Source organism: Ambystoma mexicanum, chromosome 5q, assembly GCF_040938575.1.
Source record: "Ambystoma mexicanum isolate Mex_15411 chromosome 5q, UKY_AmexF1_1, whole genome shotgun sequence".
Classification (NCBI taxonomy): domain Eukaryota; kingdom Metazoa; phylum Chordata; class Amphibia; order Caudata; family Ambystomatidae; genus Ambystoma; species Ambystoma mexicanum.
In genome coordinates, this window is record NC_090933.1 from 286,793,855 (window position 1) to 286,808,347 (window position 14,493).

A 14,493-nucleotide genomic window follows, 5' to 3' on the forward strand; every position below is an offset into this window, starting at 1 on the left:
GCAGGGGCAGAGGTATTTCTCTTGGCCCAGAAGGGGCATAGGAGCTTCTAAGAGCCAGCAGACAGCAACTGCTACTGGGGCGATGGCGCCTTCGAAGCCGCTTTTCCCCCTCCCATGACATACTGGTTGGGGGACGTTTGGCAGGACATTGGTCCTAGTGGCAGGAGATAAATGTCCAATTCCTGGCCTCTGCAGTTAATTTGGTGGGGTTGTCTGCCCTTTTTAAGAAAACCTAGAGACAGAGCCCTATCTTCAGTGATCCAAACAGGACCGGAGCTCCGGCAAGAACTGAGAGCCCTGTTGTCGAATGGTGCTGTGGAAGAGCTGCCACCCAATCAGAGAGGGGTCGGACTGGTATTTCTGGTATTTCCTGGTACCCAATAAAGGAGGAGCTCTCAGTCCAATTCTGGACCTTAGAGCTCCGAACAAGTTCCTGAGAAAAGACAGATTCAGGTTGGTGACGTTGAGCGAAATTCTCCACGCTCTCGAGTTTCAGGACTCGCTGATGTCCATAGAACTGCAGGATGCCTTTTTCCATGTCCCCACGCATCAGAAGCACAGGAAATTCCTGCAGTTCCTCATTGGGGACAAGCACTATTAGTTCAAAGTGCTGCTCTTTGGGTGGATCCCCGCTCCAAGGGTCATCACCAAGTTCATGGTGGTAGTCGCGGCTCACCTCAGGAGATCCAGAGTCCACATATTCCCATACAGGGTCGACTGGCTGATCCGGGGGAAGTCAGCAGGACAGGTTTTGACTCGCCTGGAAGATGCTACTGCACAGGCTGGGCTTCTCCCTGAACTTAAAGAAGTCCCACATGACACCTGTCAAAAGGCTCCAGTTCATTGGGGCAGTCGTAGACACTCGGGTAGGGATAGCTCCCCCTCACCCCCACAGGAGAGAGCAGAAAACATGCAACAGATGGTCCAGTTGTTGCGAACCACGCTACCTTACCAGCGGCTTTCTTCCTCTGCCTTTTGGGTTTCATCGCCTCCTGTATTTTCCTGGTGCCAGAGGTCAGACTGCGCATGAGATCCCTTCAGTGGCTCCTACGGGGTGTCCAACCAGGTAGTTTGCGGACTCGGCTGGTGAGACCCGTGCAGGAATCCTATGGTGGGGGAACCCTTCTGGCCTTCTTGGACTCAGACCCAAGTGGTCACTGGTCACGGATGCATCTTTGAAGGGAAGGGTTGGGGCACTGACTGTGAGGATTTGCAGGTTAGTGGTCTCTGGACAGTGTCGGAAGCTAGGTGGCATATCAACAGGCTGGAGTTGTGAGCCATCAGGCTATCCCTGAAGGCCTTTGCCCCATCGCTCAAAACGGAAGCATGTCATGATTCTTACGGACAACACGGTGGCCATGCACTACCTGAACAAGCAAGGTGGAGTGTATTCCCCTCCCCTGGGCACAGAAGTGATGCAACTGTGGTTCTCGTTGCTAGAGAATCAAATCTCGGTTTCTGCAGTTCATCTGCTTCCTCTGACTTCTGAATTCCATCCCTGGCCTTCTTGGCGCATGGTCCTGTACTTTTTGTTAGGATTGTTAGTCTATTTTTCCATTATTTGCGTGCCCCGAGGCCTGTGGTCTTGTGGCGAGATGGAACAAAAATTCTAAATAGATAAATCTTGCACGGGCAGAGAACAGTTTGGTGGCTGCTCTCTGCAGGCAGAGCACGGTCTCACACAAGTGGGAAGTGTGCCACAAAGTCCTGAAAGAGGTCTTCGCTCTCTGGGGTACCCCAGCAGTGGATCTGTTTGCCCTGGAAGCCAACAGGAAGTGCGAACAGTTTTGCTCGAGGGAATCCCCCCCTTTTGCCCCCCCCCCGAACTGTGTACTGGGGATACACTTCTGGTGGACACTCACTCTCTATTACACGTTCCCTCGGATCGCTGTCATTCTGGGTATTCTCGGGAGGTTGAAGAGGTTTTGAGTGACAATTATCTTGTTCACCCCGGATTGGGCGAGGAGGACGTGGTACTCCAACCTCTTGGATCTGTCCATCTATCCACCTCACTGGTTGCCTTGGCGGCTGGATATTCTCACCCAGTGGGAGGGTCGGATACTGTATCTGATCCCAAGCTCCCATCACCATGCATGCGTGGCTCTTAAGCGGATGAGGTATGCTGACTGTGACCTCTCTTCTTGAGGTATTGCTGGCTACATGCAGACCATCTACAAGATCTTTGTATGCATTCAGGTGGATAAGATTTCAGGCGTGGTGTAGGGAGCACGAGGTTGATCCCACCTCTTGCCCCACCACGACTGTGATGGAGTTCCTTCTTTCACTAGCCTCTGTAGGCCTTCAGGTTGCAACGGTCAAGGGGTATTTGGTGGCCCTTTTTGTGTTTAAAGGGTCCCCGGATCAAGGTTCTTTTTTTTTTTTCACCATACCGGTCATGGCCTTCTCAACAAATTCCCTCCAACTTCCTTTGTTGTTCCAGATTGGGACCTTAACCTAATTCAGAGAGAATGTATCTCTTAAGGTCAGACCAGGGCTCCTTTCAAAGGTTGTTTTGGAATTCCACCTTTCACAGTCTATTGGCTTGCCAGTGTTCTACCCTCCTCCTCACCCCTGAAAGGGGGAAGAGCGCTTCCACTGTCTCGATCTGAATTGTGTTGCCCGCACAGCGGAGTTCAGGAGCACACAGCAGTAGTTCCTCACCCATTCTCTTTCCCGCAACGGTCCTGCGATGACTAAACAAACCATCTCACGCTCGATCATTTTATGCTTCGCTGAGGGCTACCAGTCAGCGGGAAAAGAAGTCCCACCAGGAATCAGTGCCCATTCCACCAGGGGAGTTTCTGCTTCCACGGCTCTTCAAAAGGGGGGCGGTCCCTGTTCGGTACTTTTGTTGTGCTGTCACATGGTCTTTATTACATACATTTACAAAACATTATGCATTAGCCGTTGAACGTGGGGCTGATGCATGTTTCGGCAGAGTGGCTATGCAGAAGTTGCTAATGTAATCCTTTCTGCCCTCCTCCTTTAGCTTACCTCTTGGGGAATCTATCAAGATGAGGAATCTGCGGGAGAAAAGCAATTCATTGAAGAAGAAATGACCTTAATGTAATGTTCTTTCTATGGATTCTTCTCCTGCAGATTCCTCATCACCCCTCCCAGCTGTCCCCGCTCAAATTGTTGTCGGTTGGCTTCTGATTTCATGAAGTGCACTGGCTTTTGGGTGCTCATCTCAGTTACTAAAATACCACAAAAATGTTTTTGAATTGGAATGTGTTTTGTTGGTTTCTATACCATGGTTGCTTTTTAAGGCTGTTTAGCCTCCTTCCGTGTTCCTATGCAGCGTTTGAGCTCGGGGGGGGGGAGGGGTGAGTGTGAGTAACTGAAGTATGGGGCGTAGTGACGTGGTATATGTATGACACCTGATGTCACTTCCTGAGTTGACAATCGACCACCGTGCAAGACAGCTGATTCGAGGTCCACTAGCCCCCTGTCGAATTTCTGAGCAGCAGAGCTGCAATATAGATATCTATCAAGATAAAGAATCTGCAGGCGAAGAATCCATAGAAAGAACATTACGGTAAGGTAATTTCTCCTTCTGCCTGCTGCACAGAGGCTCTCCCACCATACACTGACCACCCTTCCTTCCATCCCAGCAATGCATCTAAATGCATTTAAAATCCCTCTTCCCGCTCTGTGCTCAGAGCCTGCTTCCCCCTCTGCTGCAGAAAGGGCACCCCACAGTGCTCCAATAGGCCCGTTTAGTCATTACATGACTAGAACACCACTGCTTCATTGTCCCTCCCAGGGCAGCCGGCCAAGGGCAAGAGGCAAAGAGCAGCTCTGACTGAGCAGCTCCACTCCATGTTTGCCTGTGCTTGCCTGGAAGCCTGCAGCAGTCAACCAGCAGTGACAGATAAGTGAAGTGTGGTCTGGGTGGGGAGTGCAGCAATTACTGTACTCCCCTCGACTCTAATTGCCTATTACAAAAAGCCTACCTGAGTTAGTCGGCCATATCTCACATTTAGTCATATTGTGTATGGTGCCATATTATGCACTTAGCCTTGTTTTGGAAGGTAGCAATATTCTGCATTTAGCAATTGCAAAGATTAGCCACACATCAAACTTAGATGGATTATTGGGGATGGTAGTTGTGCCGCACTTGGATGGATTGTTGGGAGTAGGAAATATACCACATCTGGATGGACTGGTGTAGGAGAGGTAATGTGCCACATCTGGATTGATAGTTGGTGATGGAAGATGTGCCAAACTTGGGTGGATTGTTGGGGGTGGGAGATGTGCCACATTTGAATGGATTGTTGGGGGTGGAAGTTGTGCCATGCTTGGATGGATTGTTGGGGGTGGGAGATGTGCAGTTGTTGGGGGTGTGAGATGTGCCACAGTTGGATGGATTGTTGGGGGTGGAAGTTGTGCCATGCTTGGATGGATTGTTGGCGGTGGGAGGTGTGCCGTGCTTGGATGGATTGTTGGGGTGGGAGATGTGCCACAGTTGGATGGATTGTTTTGGGTGGAAGTTGTGCTGTGCTTGGATGGATTTTTGGGGTTGGGAGATGTGCCACATCTGGATGAACTGTAGGAAGTAGGTAATGTACCACATCTGGATAGATTGTTGGGGGTGGGATGTGTGCTGCACTTGGATTGATTGTTGGGGGGGGGGGGGTGGTGTGCCAGGCCTAGATGGATTGTTGGGGTTGGGAGGTGTGCCGCACTTGGGTGAACTGTTGGGGGGGAAGGGTAGTGTGCCACATCTGGATGGATTGTTGGAGGTGGGAAATGTGCCACACTTGAATGGATTGGCTTGTTGGGGGGGAGGTAATGTGCCACACCTGGATGGATTGTTGGCGATATGAAATGTACCACACTATGCTGGGGAGCTTACCTAATTCGATAGGCACAGTAAGGTAATCGGAAACAGGGAGTCCTCTTCCAACTGCACGAAAACTCACACATACTTCTGATATACTGACTCTCCGCTCTGCACCATACAACATTAGATTGTAGCTACTGCCAAGATAATCTCAACCTAGCTGCATACATGCTACCTGTCTCACATAACCTTCACACTACTTCTAAAATTGGAGTGCAGCTAATCGCCACACAAATTAGACCTAGCTGCACACATACAGAGGGCCCAAATGCACAATTTACTACTCTGACTTGCTCCACTGACCTGCACTACAGTCCCCAGGGTGTTCAACTGAGAGTGCACCAAGACCATACCGATGGTGAAAGGCGCTATACAAATACAGATCCAATTGGGTTGGAAGTAAGGTAACTTGCGCACTGCCAAAGAGAAATATAACTGCAAGAAATATAAAACTAATACTGTAGTCACAGATATACTTATTTGTATTTTAATGAATTTATATAGCCCTTTACTCCAAAGTGCTTTACATGAGAACAAGTAAGCAATATAGCAAGCATGAGATGACAAATGAACCGCAACTTGAAAACAGTATAAAGAACAACTTACAATATTGCAGCGGTGAGGAGGGTGTAGGGATGGGAGAGGTGTGCAAGGAAGTAGTAGAAGTTAGAGGATGTAGGAACGGGGGAAAGAGGGAATGCAGGAATGTGAAGGAAGAAGAGAGGAAAAGGAGAGACTAGATGCGAGCAGGGGGAAGGAGGTAGGTGAGATGAAAAGGGTAAGGAAGAGCAGGAGTAAGAGGTGAGAGTAGAGGGGAACGGAGGAGGAAAGGAAATGTGGGGGGGTTAAGGAGGTGAGTGGAAGAAATGAGATTTTAGGGAAGAGTGAAAAGAAGGGTAGGAGGGAGAAGAACGGATGTGAAGGTGAAGGAGGTTCCAGTGGAAGGGAGCAAGGAGTTGGAAGGAGTGGAAGCGGGAGGGGGTGCAGGGTGGAGGAGGAGGAGAGAGTGGGAAAGATTAGCAGAATGGAGAGAACAGGAAGGGGTGTAGAAAGAAGGGAGGAGAGGTGGGGGGGCAAGACCATAGAGGGATTTGAAAACAAGACAGAGGATCTTGAGCTGGGAGTGAAAAGAGAGCCAGCCTAGAGAGGTGAGGGAGGAGGAGATGGAATCAAGAGGTGAGAGAAGGCATAGGGAGCGGATGGCAGAATGGTAGATGGATTTAAGAGGGGAGAAATGAGAGGAGTGGAGTCCAAAGAGAAGGGAGGAACAGTAGAAGAGTCTGGAGAAGATGAGAGAGGTAATTTAGAGTTTAGTGGCGTGAAAGGTAAGGAGGGGTGGAATTTTACGAATGTTGTAGAGGTGAAAGCGACAGGATTTAGCAGTGAAAGAAATGTGGTGAGATAGAGAGAGGAGAGGGTCGATATGGAGACCAAGGTTACAAGGATGGGGAGAGAAGGAGAACTGGGAGGGGGGAAAGAGAATAAAGGGGGGGGTGGGGAGGGAGGAGGAACAGTGTTAGCCAGGAAGAAAAGGAGTTCAGTTTTGTCAGCATTCAGAGTAAGGAAGTGTGAGGACATCCAGGATTTAATGGCTGAAAGGCAAGAAGAGAGGTTATCGTGAATGTCAGGAGAGGAGGAGAAGGATAGGAAGAGCTGGGTGTCATCTGCATAGAAATGGTGCGAGATGCCAAAAGAGGAGATAATAGGAGATTGATATTGAAATATTGATTTCATAAAGATATTTAATCAGGTTGTGAACAGCCGACACGTGTTTTGACCTAACCGGTTGTTCTCAAGGCTGTTTTATGTAAGTATGATACTAGTGAAAGTAACCATAAATTAAAGTAAAATAAAGAAATAAAAGAAAATGAAGTAACAATATGATTAAGGTAAGTTTGACAATTGCAAATCATCCTCGTTGGTAGATTGTAGAGGAAATGGGTTCAGTGCCAAATACAAACTAATATAAAGGTAAAGTACCGAAAACCAGTTGATGGGTTCAGGGATGAGCGGAAAGCGCTCAGAGAGACAAAAGAGATGCATAAAAAGCTGAAATTCATGATCATTGGAAAATTCCATTGATTTTTCAAATGTGTTCTAATAAGTGTGTTTACACATCATTTGCCCCAGTGCCACCATACTGTAATGTTATAAACCCGATGGCAAACAAACATAGTGAATCTTAACAAGGATCTTGTACTTGTTAGTGAATAATTATGGAGCTGAAAGATAAAATTGATCAAATAGACAAAACTACACCTGTCCTGTGTGCGTGATAACAGTGAAAAATGGAATGGCATGCAAAGTATAACATGCACCCAATGGCACAAGTGCAAGCTTACCCTGATGTCTTGAAAGGGGAATATGGTGATCCATTAGTCAAAACACATCTGTAGAAGTCGAAAACCAGAGATAAAAAAAATCATTAGTCCTCTGAGTAATCTGAATAGGCAGAGACAGTCAAAAAGATAGAGAAACACACAAGTAGGAAATAACGTTCCTCACCTAATGGTGTAGTAGCAAGATATACTCTTCTGGAGGTGCAAAAAAGGGGGTTCCCTGGATAATGGTGTCTTATAGAAAAAGTGAGTCTGGGGGTCGTGCCTGTTCCATGTAATGAGAAAATAATGTTCTCAATTCTTCTAGAATTAACCCCCCCTCCCCAGCTAGTTATCCTGCACAAGAGAGTAATGCTTGGTGTCAGGCAGTACATGATGGCTTTATTGAAAAAGCTAAAAAATCATCAACAGGAAATTGAAGTACAGAAAAAAGTACTTTCCGAGATTACGAAAACGCCAGAACCCAGGCCCACTCTCGAGAGCGGTCATCTGGAGTCTTTTGCCTTTGAGAAAGTCTCTGTGAAAAAAATATTAGAGATTATCCACAATTTGATGCCTTCCTTCTGTCAGGGAGACATTTTTCCTGCAAAACTCTTCAAAGATTTTGCCGAGACATTAGCATCCTGGGTGGTTCCATTTGTGAACCAGTCCTTTGATGAGGCATATGTCCCAGTGAATCTAAAAGAGGCATGGATTGCACCACTTATTAAAAAGGAGAACTTAGACCCATCAATTCCGGGCAATTTCATGCCTATCACAAACGTGCCCTTCCTGCTCAAAATAATTGACAGGTTTGTGTACATTCAATATCAAAAATGTGTTGAATCCAACAATATATTGGCAAATTAACAATCCGGGTTCCGAGCGAAGCGTGGTACTGAGACAGCCCTCTTAGATCTCCAGGCCAATATTCCCAGTATTATTGAACGAGGGAGCACTGCGCTACTGTTACTGCTTGATCTTTCCTCAGCTTTCTTATAGATCACGACCTTCTGGTCGAGAGGCTGATAACAGTTGGTAGATGCTCCCCACTAGCAGTTAAATGGTTTAAATCCTTCTTTCGTCCAAGGATGGCAGCAGTGGCAAAGGGAAAAATGTTCTCCCTCCAAACCTTACTGACTTGTGGTGTACCGCAAGGATCATGGATCATGGTTGTCACCATTACTTTTTAACATCTTCTCTAAACTCCTGTGTGATATGCTAAAAACCCTGGGTGTCTGGTTGATCAACTATGCCAACGACACAGTGTTGGTTTTCGAAATGTCTGGATCCTACGAAAAGGATGCTCAACGAGTCAATGAGGTGTTCAGTGCTATCCAAAAATGAATGGCAAACAACTCTCTCGCTCTCAATGAAGGGAAAACCGAACTCTTGGTACCCCCAGAAGATAAAACAACTAAATGCTCAATATAGTAAATTCAAGATCAATAATACCTACATCGAGGTCTTAGACCATGTAAAAACTCTACAAATTTTTATGGATTCACATCTCTTCTTTAAGAGACATGTATCACACCTGAAATCCACCTGTGCTTTTCACTCAAATTTGATTTGCCAAATTCGTCCCTAAATCACAGAGCAAAACCTCGCTCTGATTACTAAAGCTATAATAAACTCAGTTAGACTATTGCAATAGTCTCCTGATGGGCATGTCTAAGAGCAACATACAAAAATTACAAACTATACAGAACGGAGAAGTCCGAGCTGTCGCTGGACTTTGCCGACGTCATAAAGTCACAGCAGCCAGGAGGAAGCTCCATTGGCTTCCTGTCCAACAAAGCTACAAAACCATTATATTAAAAAAGACAGGTAGCATCTTTATTTAAGGGTACCATCATGTTACAAAACCATTAGATTAAAAAAAGACACGTACAATCTTTATTTAAGGGTACCATCATGGTCTACAAATGCTTATCTGGTGATGCTCCAAACTATCTAGCCAACAAACTAATGAAGGCACATCTTAGAAGAGAACTTCGCTCTAATGGCAAACAAGATTTACACCAACCTCGTCAAATTCTCAAACGAGTTGGCAGCACAAACTTTGCATTTTGGGGTCCTATGATCTGGAACTCCCTGCCTCAGATAGTTAAGAATAGTGCATCTCTCACTGTGTTTAGGAAACAACTTAAGACCCACCTGTTTGGTGAGGGAGAAAACTAGATCTGATGATTACATAGTGTGGTGGAACTGCGTTGTTTTGTGTTTCTCTTTCCTCTTTGCCTTTGTGAGCGCTCTGAGACCTATGGGCGATTTTGCGCTATATAAAAACTACAATAGACAGACAACAAAGCAAAAGGGTGAAAATGTCACAATGGTAAAAAGTCCCTGAATACTTGCAGTGTGGAAAGTCAAAAAGATGTGACTAACCTCTAATGGCACAATTCCCTCGACATGAAATGAGATGGGGTAAATCCCACTCGAGAAACTCTGTAGACCTGAGGTGCTTTACTAATGTACGTGTCACGCGAAGGTGCCTTGTAGACAACACGTAGTGGGTGGCGTATTGCCGCGATGACATCATTTGCAACTGTGCGTGTGACATCATCTGTAAACAATAAAAAAATGTCATAACCAGCAAGAGACAAACTGAACAAATATCCCATTCTCTGTGCAGATGACAAAAGTAATGACAGATCAGTTGCAAACTCTCAAAGTCACTAGATTCAGAAAAAAGAAAGAAACGGACAGGCTGAAAAGTTACTACACCAGTTAGGAAAGAATATAAAAAGAAGAAAAAAGTTTTTTTGGGAAACACGGATATAAAACCCAGAGATCACAAGTAGTAAAATGTATCTACACATCTCCCAATGCTAGGAAATGAAATTCGTAAGCCAGACAGCCAATTAGGGGTGTGAGGTATGGCATCCACAGCTAGAAAGTGGCCTGCTCAGCTAGGTCATTGCCAAAATAATAGTTATGCTGTGCCCCAAAGAGATTGGAACAGCGGGAAAAGAGTAAAAATAAATAGTTCCCTAGGCGAGGGCCTAAAACTACTAGTTTGCATTGATGCATTCAGAAGGAAAAGCAGATAGGGAGGATATGGGGTACCCTCACTGGAGATGAATGCAGGTGTTGCATCATGCTGCATCAAAGTGACGTGTCAGAAGATCTGCAACGATCTAGGAAATCTTACAGGGACTAATGACCCGAGGCAAATGAGATGCAAGAGCACAGACATTTCATGTATAATCCAAGGTGATAGATAGACAATTTGTTATGTATCCTCATGGGAAGCTAGTCCATCTCATGTTCTTGAGACATACCATGAGTTTTATCGCATCACAGAACAAAGTGTAAGAACACATACAAACTAGTTTCCAAACACTGCCATCTCCATCACCTAGATACTGAACTTCTTCCTTATCTCTCAGTCGGGAATGTAGTGTAGAGGAGATCCCAAGTAGAGCCCACACTCCAACCGTCCATTTCGAAGTACCAGGAACGTTTACGCCAAAATATGTGACTTATGATGAGCAAATAAACCAACAGAGAGCCACAGCGGGGCTCTGTCTAGTACCTATTAGAGGAACAGCACCTAGACCCAGGAAACCATGGACAGTAAGGTACCCATTGAGAAAGCCATACCAACAAATGAAACGAAATGAAGATCGTCTGAGTACAATCCCTGAAAAAGCCAAAAAGGTCTTAATGGAAGATGAATGGTGACGACACAAGAACACAGACTGAATCACATATAGAAGAGATGCCGACCAGAGAATTACATAAATAGACGAAAACACCATGGACAAGGGGCATTGTGAATTAACAAGGGGGGTCCTGGGAGTCTCTCTGCCGGACATTAGTCCTGGTTGCGAGAGACTTACCCAGAGTCTTTAGCTCACTATCTTTCACAGAGAAGAAATATCCTAAACATATCAGTCTTTGTCCTGCCCTGGGGCAGTCCAGCACCGAAATGCTAGGCAATTCTCCTCTGAACAAGAGTACCAACAGCATCCCCAGACACGTGTTTCGGTCTGGTTGGACCTCATCAGTAGGGAGGAGCTGTGCCTCTCTAAGAATAGTGAGCAAGGGGTCCACGTCTGGATTCCCCTAGTAACTTAGGGTGAGACCCAAAGTTACTTGCATATGCAAATTAACAAGGGGGGTCCTGGGAGTCTCTCTGCCAGACATTAGTCCTGGTTGCGAGAGACTTACCCAGAGTCTTTAGCTCACTATCTTTCACAGAGAAGAAATATCCTAAACATATCAGTCTTTGTCCTGCCCTGGGGCAGTCCAGCACCGAAATGCTAGGCAATTCTCCTCTGAACAAGAGTACCAACAGCATCCCCAGACACGTGTTTCGGTCTGGTTGGACCTCATCAGTAGGGAGGAGCTGTGCCTCTCTAAGAATAGTGAGCAAGGGGTCCACGTCTGGATTCCCCTAGTAACTTAGGGTGAGACCCAAAGTTACTTGCATATGCAAATTAACAAGGGGGGTCCTGGGAGTCTCTCTGCCAGACATTAGTCCTGGTTGCGAGAGACTTACCCAGAGTCTTTAGCTCACTATCTTTCACAGAGAAGAAATATCCTAAACATATCAGTCTTTGTCCTGCCCTGGGGCAGTCCAGCACCGAAATGCTAGGCAATTCTCCTCTGAACAAGAGTACCAACAGCATCCCCAGACACGTGTTTCGGTCTGGTTGGACCTCATCAGTAGGGAGGAGCTGTGCCTCTCTAAGAATAGTGAGCAAGGGGTCCACGTCTGGATTCCCCTAGTAACTTAGGGTGAGACCCAAAGTTACTTGCATATGCAAATTAACAAGGGGGGTCCTGGGAGTCTCTCTGCCAGACATTAGTCCTGGTTGCGAGAGACTTACCCAGAGTCTTTAGCTCACTATCTTTCACAGAGAAGAAATATCCTAAACATATCAGTCTTTGTCCTGCCCTGGGGCAGTCCAGCACCGAAATGCTAGGCAATTCTCCTCTGAACAAGAGTACCAACAGCATCCCCAGACACAGAGAATGACATAAATAGACGAAAACGGCATGGACAAGGGGCATCGTGAACCTAAAGTGAAAGGACGATGTCAAATGTAAGAAGCTTAAGCTGTAAGCATGATGATGTTCAGCCAGTTTACGCATAAAGCTAAGGAATTTGTACGCCTTGCTATGCTTAGTAGAATGTTAGAGTGCGGCAAGTGCCACCTATACATATCTACCTCAAAAGAAGCACACTATATAAGTATACTTCCACTATGCATAAGAGGCAGAATCAACCCAAAGGTTACTAAAGGCCACACAGGGAGAGCTTCATATTTAACAAATCAAGAATAAAAGGCAGAAACGAAACTCAGCAGAGGCAAATCGTGCCAGAAAAACCAAGGTCGTATCAGCTAAAATAGATGAACAGTAGCTACAATTAATTGAAGCATAGAACAGAATATCCTGCTCAGAAAGGTCAAGATAGGAAACTGAAGGCAGGTGGTGGGTGAAACCAAAATCAAATACACGAATTACATGAAGAGACAAATATACGGTGTCTGAATAACGTGACCAACCGAGCGCGAAGAAGTGAGACTTTCACACCTACGCATGGCAGGGGCCAGGCGAAGATATCAGAACTTTTCCAGGCAGGAGCTGCAGTCTCGAGGCCAACCACAGTGAAATAATTGACACATGACCACTAAAGTGATGATTGATTCTAACAATATTTGGAGGAAGGCCGCGGAGCTTGTGGGCGCCCTGCACCTGGTCGACCATGCTGCATGCTACTATGCAAAGTGGAAAAGTATGAGTGGGGTTGGTGTCTACCCATTCATAATGGACCAAGTAATCTAGGGTCCTATAGTTAGTAGAACCAAACAGATGTCGTACTTTTTGTGACGTGTACAGTAGCCATTTTGAAGGAAGGGCTTAGATGCCCCACCTGACAGTGTTTACCATATCCCCTTACTCTGTTACCATATACAGATATGGTACCTATATTAAAGTTACCTTTCTAGAACCAATAGAATTGCATGTCAACTTTTAAGCATTACATGTCAAAGATGACGAGTTTATAGTATAAATTATGTGTTTTTTTTATGAAGCTCTTTGGAGTGGTGAAGCGAGAGAGAAGATCATGCATACGCTGATATTCATGAGACTCCCTGTTTTTTGTACTTGTCATTAAACTGACTCCCTTTGCCAAACCGTTGAGTTGTCATTATTGATTTGGTGTTTGAGTATTAATCTGCACCCTCATCCATCTCATGGGTGCTGCTATCTTATCTTAAAGTGCTATTAGAGTAAAAAGCAGAACCTGCAGGCAGAGGTCTGAAGGGACTGTGTTTCCCCACGTAACCCCTTCCCACTCCTACGGGCAGCTGAGCGGGCGAAGGGCAGGAGAGACGGTGACAAAGGTGGTAATCCCGAGCATCCAGAGAGGAAACATGTGACCGGTGAGTGAAAAAGACTAAATGCTTTGGCAAAAAGTGCATGTCTTAGAACAAGTAAAGGAAAGGTAACGGAGGGAGTCGAGAAAACAAAATATACTCAGGAGTAGAATGTGTGTGTGTATGTGTGTATATATATATATATATATATGTATATAAGGAACTAGTGACTGAAGGGGTGACTAAGTAGCAGAAGAGGATACCGGGGAGGACATCCGAGAAGAGAGAGGATACCGGGGGGGGACACCCGAGAAGAGAGAGGATACACCCAAATTCCTATGCTTTAATATAGCGGCTAGAAGAAACTTGCATCCATAGTCCTGAATAAAATAGGAACAAATAGGTCACCACAGCGGTTAAAGATGCTTGTGAAAGGGATGAGTTTACGCTCCATGTCGGGGCAACATTAGGGGCAGAGCTCAGTGTAGCCAGCTGGAGTTCGTCTAGTCTGTTAACGTCTGTCTTATGTGTTATTTGTTTTGACATCATAGCACAACATTTTTCCTTCAAGGAACTAGCATAAAAATTACGCGATTGGATGATTGAAATATTGTAGAATACAACCTGATGTTTGTTGATTAAAATAGAAGATATCACATTTTGTGGAAAACACGGGATTGGATTTGTGCTCGCTCATACTGTTGAAATTGTTGAAGTAATGAAAGGCATAGCAAGCATTATATAAAGAGAAAGTTAACAGATTTAAGCATGGTAGACATGACTCCATTACTACACCTGTGCAAACAGTTGCCAAAACATGTACCTAAGCTGAAAAAGTACAGTGCAGAATGGGTTAAAGGAACCGCAAACAAAATGTTTATGCCATGGCCCCAGGGTGGATCGTTATCTAAGAGGGTCCTACAGCACATGACATACTTGCACGCTACATACACAGGGAAACATTTAGACAAGCGCCTAGCTAGTTTAGAGC